We start from the raw sequence: 14,498 nt of genomic DNA, 5'->3' as shown, positions 1-14,498 counted from the left end.
GAATAAAACCACATAAGGAGGAATTTTCTATTGAAACTATTAATTTTTTAACACACATCACTTTAAAAAGTTAAATCCTACAGTATATAACTTTTAAAATGTTTGTTCTTTTAATAAACATGACTATAAATAATAACCAGAAATTTATGTTTTTGTTCGAAATTAAATAAATTAAAAAAATCTAATAAAACAAAAAAAAAATTTTTGAACACATTTTAATTAAAAAAGAAGTAGTATATATAATTACTAAAGTTGTTTTACAAAACAGTTAGTGATAAAACTATTAGTTCTATAACTTCAAAAAACACAAGAACAATATTTTGTGAACATATTTAACACAACTAAATTTACTTAAGTGAAAAATTTGTTACATAAAACTGTTAGTAATAAAATAATAAATATATACTGAAATAATTAAAAATAAAAAAAGTGTTAAAAAATTTTTTTTTTATTAATCTGAAAAAAACATTTAGAACAAATTACTTCAAGTTACCCTAGCAGTGAAGTATATTATTTTTAATGTATTATAATTAAAACTTCAAACAATTAGGAAATGAAATAACTGGCATATAACAAAGATTTATTTATTTATAGTTACAAAACATATACCTTTATAAATATTTATTTAAAACTAATTTAAAATTTTTATTCTAGTTTAAATGTTTATCTAAATCATTTTATTTTTTATCATTGTAAATTTAAAATTTGTTAAATATTTTAAAAATTATTGTGCTCTCAATTTTAAACAGTTATATTTCAAAATTAATTTAATAAACTAAATAAACAGTAAATAAACAAAATAAAATTTAGTTAAAAATCTACAAAATAAGATCAAGCTATACATTGTTTTAAAATTCTTTAGCATCAAAAACTTCAATTCAACTGATACAGTATTCATGAAGTAATACTAAAATAAACCAAAAATAAAAATTACAGTTCTTTTGATCAGAAAGTTGTATTACATGACACAAAGCAAGACAGGGTTGCCACTCTTTGAGCCAAAAAATCTTCCCTGAGTGACCAAAAATTTCCCTGAGTAACCTTAAATTTCCCTGAGTTTCCCTGAGTATTTTTCAAATCTTAAAAAAAAATTTTTCTCTTCTAACACAAATTATTAATACCTCATTCTCATTTTTCTTCTTTAATAATAAAAGGAAGGTTGTATGTGTATGCTTCTGCATTAAATTTATGAAAAAAACTGTTTTCAAAAACTCAATCTTAAAAGGTTTAAACCAATTTAAAATTAAAAACTAAATTTTTGCACAACTTTGTGTAAACTTGTTAGATAACTTTCTACATAAAAGAATAAAGTTTAATTTGTTTGACATTTCAATTGACAAAATTTAATTATACTATAATAATAATTTCACATGAAGAACTTACTCAAATGCATACATAATAACTTCATTATGACTTGTATGTCTTTCTTTTAAACAACTTTCATTTCTCTAAACTGTTTGATTTTACTTAAGTAAATATAAGTTTAAAACCTAAAAAAAACTACAATGTTAATACTAAGAATATTGAAGAACTAGCCGCAAGGCTAAAAAAATTCTAAATAACCACTTAAATAATAAAAATTACTACTTTTGAACAAAATATTGAAACTGGATTAACTAAACCTCATTCTAGATCTAGAAAAAAATTTCCCTGAGATTTTCAAAAACTTCCCTGTAATTTAGAGAAAAAATCAAAACTTCCCTGAGTTTCCCTGAGTTAAAAGAAAAATGCCAAAATTCCCTGAGTTTCCCTGAGATTCCCTGAGTTTCCCTGAGATTTTCTACAGTTTGAAAATTCCCTGAGATTCCCTGAGTTCCCTGAGTGTGTGGCAACCCTGGCAAGAGCAAATTATAACAAAAATAAAGCACTTTGAATATTTTTAATTTCTAGTTTTTACTTAAACTTGGATTAGCATTTTAATAAAAATGTTTATACAAAAGTTTTAAAATTGGATGATTTTTGAGTATATTTATATCTAAGTTTAATTGATAATTTTATGTTTTTCTTCATTGCAAAAAAAAAAAATAAATAAAAAATTCAAGGTTTTTTGCTTAAGAACATAAAAAAAGTTGTGTAAATTAGTTAAAACTTTTAAATATAACTACAAAAGCTTTGTTTTACATATGTTTGTATTTGAAACTTTTTACAGAGAAGTAGAATTTCAAAAACTTATTTATCACTCAAAAATAATTTTTAAAATATTTTAAAATCCATTGAAAATAAATATAATATTATTATACATTTTAAAACGAAGAGTTAGAAAAACAATATAGATATTATGAAGTTGAAAAATTGGAATCATACTTTTATTTAAGTTGAAAAAAATTTTTAGAAAGGTAAAAAACTTTTTTTTTAAAACTAACTTAAAGACCAAAGTATCTTTTTAATTAGGGAAGATGGTCTAAAAATAAATAAATAGATAAATTACAAACACTGATGAGTTATTTAGAATAAATAATAAATGAAATATTAAAACAAAAACTAACTTTAAGAGATGAGTGCTCCTGGGACAATTAAAATTCTACCTGTTTTACACTATCTAACACAGGCACTATCAAATTGAAACATTCTCTCGAAATCTTAACTATATTTTTGCGGTTGGCTTTACTAAAATCAGTGCTTCAAGTGATATGAATTCCTGTTAAGTCAAAAAAGTTTTTCAAAATAGGTTGAACTAGAACAAACACATTTAATACTAAACAAAAAATATCATTAAAAGTAGAAAGCTATAAAATTTATTCAAGTATAAAACATTAAAAATTGATAAATTTGTACAAATATTTCAATTAAAAAGTTAAACAAAAAATAAAAAACAACTTTGATACAAATACACTTTATCAAACTTAATAGATTACTAGAAATAATTGTATATTTACTGATAATATTAATACTTTTATCATGTTTATAAAATGTTTGAATATAACTAAATTAGATTTAAATTGCTTTTATATGCAAAAAAATGTACGTGTAGTATATTATTCTTAATTATTTTTAATAATAAATTTTAAATTAGATTAAATTAAAAACTTAATAGTAAATATTTTTATTAAATAAAAACTGTAAAAACCTATCTCTTCCTTCATTTTTTGACCTAGAGACTTCAAATTTTCAGGAAATGTTCCTTTTAATATTTTAAAGAATCTGAATATTGGAATTTTAGAAATTTTGAAAAATAAAAATGTTATCCACAAAAAACTAAAAAAAAGGGTAGTTTTTTGACAATAATTTTTTTTTTACTCAAAATTTAAAAAAATCCTACAATAGATCTCTTTAAAGTTTAATGATACACATTCTGTAAAAATTTGAGAAAGATTACTCAAAAAATGAAGGAGATAGATTTTTAGTGAAATAGTCTTTTTTTGCATTTTTAGTTTTCGCCTTCCATAAGGAACCTATTGAACGCCCTTTCTTTGATCGCTTATATCTCAAAAGTTACTTTGAGTTTTTTTAAGCGGTTAAAAGTGTCTGATAGCTCAGATTAAATTCTACAAAATAAGATCAAGTTGTAAAAAACAAAGTGGACCCCCCCCCCCCTATGGCCTTAATACTTAGGAAGAAACAATCTCTCAGTAAAAAAAAATTATAAAAGTATTGTTATATAAATATCTCATTTGTGGCCTGTGAATAAAATTTAATTATGTAAGCTTTAATGTAGCAAATTTTTCCTTTTAAAAAAAAAAAATAAGTTGAAAAAACCTAAAATTTTTATCAAAATTAAGGCCAACATCAACTGCTAAAAAATACCTTAAAAGCTTTTATATAAAAACTTTTTTAGGTTTTTTGATTTCTTTGGTTTAGTGTTAAAAAATATCAGAATTCTTTGAAAAATTGAAAAAAAAATGTACATTTTCTTGATTTAAAACTTATAATCTTTTGAAAATTTCATTGATGATTTATGGTAATATACTACAAAGTATTTCTAAAAGAGAATATTTCAACTGCTTGGTGCTGAAATATCTTCATTTTTTTATGTTTTAGCAAATATGATAAAAATTCTATATATAATATTACAAAATAAAACAATCATTATGAAATTAACTAATTTTAGGTTTATACAAGCAACATCCTGATGCCTATTTGCACTTTTTTTTTTTGAAAAAATATCAATTAAAAAAAAAATTAAATAAAATTAAGTTAAAAATTTTAAGTTTTTAAATAACTCATTGTATTTTCCAATACTATTTCAACAAAGTTTAAGAAAAATGCTAAAAAAGTTTCTCTAAATTAGTCTTACAGAAATTTTTCTCTAACATTCTGCATGAAAATTTTGTCAAAACTATTAACAATTCGGAGTAGTTTTCAAACTGTATAAGCAAAAACTAGTTGGATTTAAACTTACATAACTTCTTAAATACTTCAAGCAGAAAAACAACAAAACCAATTTTAAAACAAAAAAATCAAACTTTGTTAAACTATGTTTAACACTTAGTACATTTTTTTTTTCAGCAAGATTATTTTATTATAACCAATGGCCGCTTTAACCCGTTTTCAGCTTAATGTGCTCAGGTAAAGTTTATACAAAATGATAATATTTTAGAAAACAAGCATGCATAATCTAGCCCATTTATGAAAAAAATAATGAATAAAACCTGTTACTGAAGTTTTAATCATGAATATCTATGAAAAATACATGCTAATAGTAGAGCAGTATGAGAATTAATTTAGTTATTTTTAAAATCAAGAAATGCAAACAAATTTTAATAAAAGTATCAAGGGCATAGGGGGGTTAAACACTTTTTTAACATTTTGATCTTATTTTATTGAGTTTTTAAGCTACAAGATGGTTTTTACTGATATTAATAATAAAAAACAATTTTTGAGATATATCAGGTCAAAGTAGGAGGCAAAAATAGGTTCCTTTTTTTTTTGGGGGGGGGGCAAACTAAAACAGCAAAAAAAGACTACTTCACTAAAAATCTATATTCTCCTACGTTTTTGAGATAAATACCTCAAACTTTCAGGATATGTTGTTTAAAGTACTTTAAAACTTTGTCAGAAAGAATGATTTAAAATTATAAAAAAATAAACAAAAAAAAAACAGTTTTTTTTTTGTTTTTTTTTGTCACAAATTATATATTTTTATTAGTTTAAATTTTCTTTCGACACAATTTTTTAAAAGTTGCAAGGAGCATATTCTGAAACTTTGTGGCATTTATCTCGAAAAACGTAGAAGAAGATAGATTTTTAGTGAAGTAGTCTTTTTTTGCTGTTTTAGTTTGCCCCTCCCAAAAGGAACCTATTGTTGCTGTCCAATATGACCTGCTATATCTCAAAAAGTATTTTTTTTTTTAATTTGTAAAAAGCAACTTGGAGTTTAGTTAAAATTCAATATTATAAGACTAAATTGTAAAAATGGTGATCTACATCCCTATGCCCTTATTATGTTTTTAATTTTTATTCAAAATTTTTGGTAGGATGATTAGTTAAAACTAACTTTTTTCAAATGTTGGCTAGTATTAGCATGGTATTTAAGACTTGAGCATTTCACTTTTAATCTCGTCTACACCTTACGTGGTATGAACTAGAAACATCAGGCATAATCCAAATTAGTAAAATCTATTAGTCTATAAGTAAAATCATATTCTGTATTTAATAGACAAGTCTTATTTATGTAAAGCAACAATCAACTAGTTTACCTTTAAACTCAGGAACAGATTTCTATTTAGAAGTGTATTTTTGGTTATTCTTCCTAGTAGGTGCTTCAATTTTGAAAGTTATCATTTTTAACCAGCTGTGACAAATAAATGTTTAAGTGCTTTATATTAAATAGGCTGTTATAAAGTTAACTATCATAAAATAACAAATAATATTTTTTTAGTATTTTGGATTAAATAAATATTGGGAATCATAATTGTACATATTTTTTTAGTAATATTGTTACTTTTTTTAAATTAATCAATTTAAAGTTCTTCACTTAAATGCCTATTTCAATATTTTGTTTTTAATTTTATTTTACTTCCATTTATTTGTTCAAATTTTTTTTTTCAGATTTGTTTACAACAACTGAGGATCTCCTATATGCAAATATAGGAGTAAAACATTGTTTTGTTAGTAATAAGCTATTAAATCAAGTATTTTTTTTTACTTAATACTTTATAAAAATTCATTAGTTAGTTAGATAGATTCCTACTTTTTAAACAACTTACAAATGTATACTTTGCTTTTAACTATTCTAACTACTAAGTTGAAGTAATTATAATTTAGCTGAGTTAATAATAATCAGAATTTCCACTCTTTGAGGCAAAATAGTCAGCCTGTGTTACCTCAGACTAGTTAGAGTTTATAATAAAATAGAAACAAAACATTTTTGTTAGAAAATGTTTGAACAACAATAATACTAATTAAGTTTAAATACAAAAAGGATACTTAAATAATTACAGAAGAATTTAAAAAAATTAATATTTGTAAGAAATAAAAAATAATTAAGGCATAAAAACTGGTATGAGATACTGAAAGGAAATCAACACTAGCATGAGATTTCAAAAAAAGTTCATACTAGCCTAAGAGTACCACACACAGTATGTATCTGAAACTTTTTTTAACTAAATATATCTTAAAAGTTAATTGAAACTGTTTTTGGTTGTGTAAAAAATCTTAGTATAAACTTTATGGATGATACTATAAAAAAACTAATCTACTGATGTTAAATTTCTACATGATACAAACAAATTTTAAAACTGAAACATTAATTCTTAGCACAATCATTTTATCTAAAGTCCACCACAAAAATTAATGTACATTTTTATTGACTATTTTAAAAGCTTTAAAAGCCATAATTTTTTTTTTCTCATATATTGTAGAATATGGGAAATATGAGCTGAAAACTTTCTTAATGAAGCAAATCCATCAAATTTTTTTAATGAATATTTTATTAAAACTGTTCTTAATGATTATTTTTTATAACAATTAGATGATTAAGATCAATTATTTAACTTTTATTTTGTTATACTTATTATACTTATTACACAAAACTTATTTTTAATTTTTTTAGGATTGTTTTACATAATACTTTGTTAATTTCTTTTAGTGAATAAAAGGCATTGTTTAGTTTTGATTTAAACACAGCTGTTTTTAGAAAAATTTGTTCACTTCTAAACTTGAGCTATAAAATCATAACTTCTAGAATTCTTGAAAAACATAATTTATCAAAACCAAAATTGTGAGAAAAATATTTATCAAATAACAGAAAGCTTATTTAAGAAATCAAAGAAGAGCTGAAAAGAGTAAATAAATTGTTAAATATTAAAAATAAAACATTATATAACTGTTAAGTTCTAAAATAATAGGTAAAATGTTTTTTACTAGTCTAAAGTCATTTAGATAATTCTTGAATAATTAATAAGTATACAGTTAAAATATTTAGTTGTTACAAAAGGAGAGTCTTTTAAGATATTTTTAATAAGAGTTAGCTAATAAAACTGGACTAATTTAATAACATAGGCTAACCAATTTTATTATTTTGATGGTTAACACAATTATGCACATTTGTAGGCTACTTTGTATATGGCTACTATACAAACAGTCCTACACTTTAATAATGGAAGACATTATTAAATTAAAATTTGCAGATAGGTTGTTTCAAGGAATCTTATTCACCCATTTTATTAAGACTCAATCTGTTGTTTTTTTTTTGAGTAAAGAGTGACCAGCAAAAATGTGCAAAAATGAAACCAAAGAGACATTTCTAAAAACTAAAAAAAATGTTAAACCTTATTTCTGTTTTTGAAAAAATGATAAACTTATGTTTGAATAAATAGTAATTTCAATATAGTAATGTCTTGGTTATAAACTATATTACTTGAATGAAATCATAAAATTTGAAATTTAATCAAGTCATTTAAAAATTCATTATAACATTCAAATATATAAAATAGAATACAAAAATTAAACTAAAAAGAAAACTTTTTGATAAAAATCTTTAAGTATTTTAAGACTTTAATCACAATTTATTATTTTATTTCTAGAATATTTTTATTTTTTATGGTAGACAACCATTAGATTTACTCCACCCTCCTCTATTTTGCTTCTTAACATTAAATTGAACACTTTGAAAATTTAAAAATTGATATTTTCAGTGTAATTAAGGATTTGGCAAGGTTTCATAAACAACTTTCTAAGCTTAATATTTTGCTGAAAGTCTTATTTCATCTTATTTTCGTTAAACAATATATAAAAGTTTAAATAAGTTTAAATTAACATTTAAATACATTATTTAATTTTCTACCTGAAAAACATGAAAAATATATATAACTAATTGAAATTTTAAAATATACTAAAAATTGGCTTTTTAATACTGATGATTTATTTTATAAAAGTTATGAGCATGAGCATTTTTTAAATATTTCCAAAATTAATTTATTTGAAGAGCAGTGTTCCTTTAGAACCTTTTACAATGAGTTAACTTGTCACAGTTTAAATTTATTATTTTAAACCTTACAACTTGTAGTTACAAGCATTGTTACTACAGTTTATAAACTTTGATAAATTATTTTTAAAATGTTTTGTACAACATGATTCCCCTTTACGTTTACGTGATGCCCCTTAAGGCCGTTCTGCTATAAAAATCAAAATTTAGGTTAAAAGAGGTTTATGCTAAGCTAACTGCTATTGTGGAAAATAGCTCATTTTTTAACAAATTTTCCGCGTTTCAGCTACATTTGGCTTCTATGGGTGTGGGACTTCAGAAGTTTTTTTTTGTACACCAGGTCTTAGGACCAAATTATTTAACTGGCTTCCTTTTTGTTTTATAAACAATAATAATTATTAGATAGAACTCTACATTGTAAAATAGGTGATACAAGAACTTAAACTAAATTAGTTTATGTTATGGATAAATACATTTTTAAAAGGCGGATATTAAACTGTGTAATTACCTAGGATGATGTTGCACCAAATGGTCGTTTTTTCGCTGCACAAAATCCGACTGGACAAAATTTTCAGCTTGATATTCGGCTAAAAACACAGGGAGTTCAAACAAACTAAACCGGACAATTTTGAGAAGGACAAAAAACTCACTGGACAATTTTGAAATAATAAAGATAAATAAAGAAATAATATAAAAATTAAATATTTTTTTTTTTAATTGTTAATCAATAAAAATAAAGAAAAACAAAAATAAAATTATTTCGTTAATTAATAAATATTAAATAAAAATAATGATTTTTTTTTACTTCGTAAATTATTAAAAATGAAATAAAAATAATGATTTTTTTTTTATACTTCTTTAATTAATAAAAATAAATAAAACAAAATTTTTTTTTTAGTTTGTAAATTGATAACAATAAAATATTTTTTTTTAATTCGTAAATTCGTAAACTAATGAAAAAAAAAATTAAATTAAAAACAAAAAGGAAGTTCTAAATCAAAATAAAATTAAGACCTTTAAAAGTTTATAATTCTGTAAACAAAAAATACAAATAAACAAAAATAGTAAAAAGAAATTTTTAAATTTGTAAGCATTTGTATACGAACGCAATAATGCAATAACATAAATTGTTCTTAAAAAATATTAAACCATTGTGTAAAATAAAAAAATAAAAAAACATTAAAAACTCTTATATAACATTTTAAACATTTTTAAAATATAGAAATTAATAAAAGTACACAATAATGCTGAAATATTATAAAACAATATTAAAGTTTTTCTTAATAAAAAATAAAAATAAACCTTTTTAAACTTCTTGATTGTGTTTTTAACTTACAAACACTCGAAATATTACACAATAACACTAGGATAATCGCTTTTTGGTATAAAAGCATTTCTTAATACACTTCTCAAATAAGTAATACTTAAATAAACGTTTTCAAACTTTGTATTTGTGTTTTCCAAGTGTTTATCTATGCTTGATTTTAGTTGAATTAACTTAAAATAATTTATATTTTAATTTACAAACACTTACAATGCTACACAAAAAAACTAGCATAGTCGCTTTTTAGTATAAATCCATTTCTTAATACACTTCTTAAATACAAAATACTCATCTAAACGTTTTCAAACTTTGTATTTGTGTTTTCCAAGTGTTTGTCTATGCTTGATTTTTATTGAATTACTCAAACTTATTTATTTTTTAAATAACAAAGACTTACATCACGAGAAACAAAAGTCTGATAGTTTTGATTCATTTGCACTATAATCCATACGTCCTATATGTATATAACAATAGTTAAATTAATTATAAAAATTTTCATTGTTTAACTTCGCTTACCTCCTTTTTTTTAAATATCTTCAGCCATTTGAATTTTCTAATTATTGTAATCTTCTTTATTAACTTTCGTGAATTCATCATTTTCTTTTGTAAAGTAGTCAATTGCATACTGAAAATATGTTTTCAATAACTTTTAATGTATGCTCAACTCTTTTGTAAACTTTGTGAAACTTGGTATATTCTTAAATATTTATAAAAAATAAATATCTTAATTACGTTTAAAGAAGATTCTTCATCATTTTTTAGACTGTGACACTTGTACCGTTTTTCTTTGATTCCTCTCTTCTCAGAAAACTTAAATCTTTCGTCCCATTCAACAAGAAGAAGAGTTTGAAAGAGCTAGCGACCTAGGTTATGAAAGTGACGACGAAAACAAATACGTCGAAGAGAGGGAAGCTCCACTGATAGCTCCACCAGTGCCAATTATTGAACAAAACTGGCATCGTTTGCGGGATGACGAAAGGATGCTGGATCCTGAGTTACTCACAATCCTCATCGACATCATGTTAGAGGCCGAAAGACTGGGAGATAACGTTTTTGAAGAAGTGTATGAGGGCGACTTTTAAAGGAAAGGTATTTAAACTTAATGCTAAATAAAAGAATTTTTTTTAATTATAATAGTCATAAAATATTAACATTTTTTGTTACTTCACAAGCATTTTTGTTTCGTTTTGATAAAAAAAGAAAAAAATAAAATAAAATAAAAAATAAATAAATAAAAAAAATTAAATGAAAATGAATTAAAAAAAAAAATTATAAAATAAAAATTTATAAACAAAAATATATAAAAAAAGAAAAAAAAACAACTTGATAACAACTTATTTGTCTATATATGTGTGTTTATTTTTTTATTATTATTATTTATTTTTCTGATTTTTTTGTGTACCTTTGACCTTATAAACTACAATATCTCCAAGTAATAAAATAAAAATAACATTGATTTGCTCCTATCTATTCACTTTTAACCTTAAGCAATCCAGAATTCAAATCTATTATTAACACGTTTATTTCAGTTGTTACCTTTACACATTTTATTGCCGAGATAAGTTATTTATTGAGTAATTCTTTTGAAATACAAAATTTTAATATGACAACGTTGTATACTTATCGAATTAATTTTTTTTTTGAATGTTTGAATAAGTACACCATTTGAATTAGTTATAAGTTAAACTCAATTTTCTTCTCTCCTTCAATGTTTAAAATTTTTCATTGTAAACCTGTTTTGTTTCTACAGTAAATCTTTGATTTTCTAATAATACATTTTTCCATTACCTATTAATATTTCTTAACTAAAGAAAATAAAAAATTAAAAACATTGTTAAAATTGTTATTTGTACTGTAAATTTATTTGCATTTATCATCTCAATCCTCCGACAACTTGCTAATGTATCATTTTTTTTAGAAAGATTAAAGTTATTAATTTGAACATTTTTTTTTTTCAAGCATGTAAACCCGCTCTAATTCTTTATTATTCTTTTCTTTCAAAAGTTATTTTACACTTAGATATTTTAAGTTAATTTTCGTCTCCTTAATAATATTTTTTTCTCATAAGTTTTTTTTTTACAAGTTAATAAAAAATTTTTAGTAAAAAAAAATAAAAAAAGAAAATTTTTTTTTTTTGGACATAAGTCGATATGTAGGACACTTGTGCAAAATCTTATTTTGCCTTGTGTCCAAATTTTTATAATTTAAAGGAATTAATGTTTTTCACTTGATATTATATTTTTCTTTTAAAAAAACAATGAATAAATATAGTAAAACTGATTTCCAAAGAAAAAAACAATTTTTTCAAACAAAATAAGTGCTAGTTAAAATGATTGTTGTCTTTGATTTCTTGATTAAACTGGAAATTGCTTGTTTATGGGTGTGGCTAAGGGAAAATGAGAGAATAAAATGAGAGATCAAGTGATCTACAGTCCAAAGTCCAGGAAAATGAGAGAATCAATAGAGAGATCGCGTGATTTATGGAAAATTCTAGAAAAGAGTTCAAAATCTATAAATACGCCCGATCAGAGCATGAAGCAGGCAATCCACCTCGAAACAAGCATGAAGCGACACTCTGCTCCGCAAAAGAAATAACATCGTCAATCTTTAAGCAAGAAGATTTCAACAACCACCTAATTGAAGAAGCCCACGCATTCTGTGGCATCAAGAATTCAAGTACTGGAAGTACTCTGTCATCAAATACTCTAAGTTGGACTCCACGATTGAGTCACAGCGTTCAATCAGATTAAAGTGAACATCCATCTCAGCAAGTAAACCCACACAGACTGGGCGTCAACCTTAGCTACACTTCTACGAACAAGTTGTTTTCATACTGTTTAATTCTATCGTATTGTTTATATATATTCATATTATCATATATACTCACTATTGTATTTGCATTGTAACATTTATATATATTTATATCACCGCATTTATTCACTATTGTACTTGTATTGTAATATTTATACATATTTATATCATCGTGCCTATTTAATATCGTATTTTATCACCACGCTCCGATTACGGAAAGTAAAGGAAAACAGACCACGCAACGTTTAGCAAGATTCTGCAAACGAGACGGACCAACGTCGAGTGCCAGAAGTTGAGCGACCGGAGACCAGTGACACGTCAAGGGGGGAATCCGGAGCACGTTTTCCTTCTATTTGTTAACATTAAGTGTCTATACTTATTGTGAGCTGTCATTGCGTATTTGTACATAATAAACCAACATTATTTAGTTTCATTATATTTAGTTAAATAATTATATAATTATGTCCTTAAAACCCTTAAAAAAGGCATTAGTCCTGAAGGTACCCAGGACTCGGTCGCGCACCGAAATGAGTTGTTCCGAGACTGAAACCGAGGCAATTTCGAAGGAAACCAGTGAGGCTCCTAGTCTGGGTAACAATATTATTGTGTAATATTTCGAGTGTTTGTAAGTTAAAAACACAATCAAGAAGTTTGAAAAGGTTTATTTTTATTTTTTATTAAGAAAAACTTTAATATTGTTTTATAATATTTCAGCATTATTGTGTACTTTTATTAATTTCTATATTTTAAAAATGTTTAAAATGTTATATAAGAGTTTTTACTGTTTTTTTTTGTTTTTATTTTATTTTACACATGGTTTAATATTTTTTAAGAACAATTTATGTTATTGCACTATTGCGTTCGTATACAAATGCTTACAAATTTAAAAATCTCTTTTTACTATTTTTATTTATTTGTATTTTTTGTTTACAGAATTATAAACTTTTAAAGGTCTTAATTTTATTTTGATTTAGAACTTCCTTTTTGTTTTTAATTTAATTTTTTTTTATTTTTATTTTACGAATTAAAAAAAAAAGAAAATTATTGTTATTAATTTACAAACTAAAAAAAGATTTTTTGTTTTATTTAATTTTTATTAATTAAAGAAGTAGAAAAAAAAATCATTATTTTTATTTCATTTTTAATAATTTACGAAGTAAAAAAAAATCATTATTTTTATTTCATATTTATTAATTAACAAAATAATTTTTTTTTTTTGGTTTTCTTTATTTTTATTGATTTACGATTTAGAAAAAAATTTATTTAATTTTTATATTATTTCTTTATTTATCTTTATTATTTCAAAACTGTCCAGTGAGATTTTTCGTCCTTCTCAAAATTGTCCAGTGAGTTTTTTGTCCTTCTCAAAATTGTCCAGTTTAGTTTGTTTGAACTCCCTGTGTTTTTAGCCGAATATCAAGCTGAAAATTTTGTCCAGTCGGATTTTGTCCAGCGAAAAACGACCATGTTGCACCAATATCAAGCTGAAATTGTATTAGGTTCAATGTATTTTTAACCATAATTTAGGATAGAAATTAATTTTTTAGAAATACATTAATTATTTTAGGTGATTACTTAGGACCATGTTGCACTAATACCAAGCTGAAATTATATTATATTGATGTCTTTTTTAATGAGGCTGAAGTTTCATAGAAATTAATAATCATATAAATTTTTACAGTTTCACAGTTTCATAGAAATCCTAGGTAAGGGGAGAGTGCATATTTTCTGATGTTTTTCTACCTTAAAAAAAAAAAATAAATAAATTCATCTTGACTAAATTCAAACACTTTCTAATTTTTTTAACTAATAGACATCCTTTATTGTCTAAGCTATCAAAGTCGCCCTAACTAAATTAAACCAATGAAACTTTGGAAAATTAGTTTGGTATGCGTATAACTACTAATTTTGAAAACTAAAGTAGTTACAGTGTTTGAAAAATATGTATTAAAAAAATCATAACAAATGCCAAGTTTTTGGAGAGTTCAATTACATCAA

This window comes from Thalia democratica, chromosome 2, assembly GCF_965202585.1.
Source record: "Thalia democratica chromosome 2, ktThaDemo2.hap1.1, whole genome shotgun sequence".
Lineage (NCBI taxonomy): Eukaryota > Metazoa > Chordata > Thaliacea > Salpida > Salpidae > Thalia > Thalia democratica.
This window is presented reverse-complemented; position numbering follows the sequence as displayed.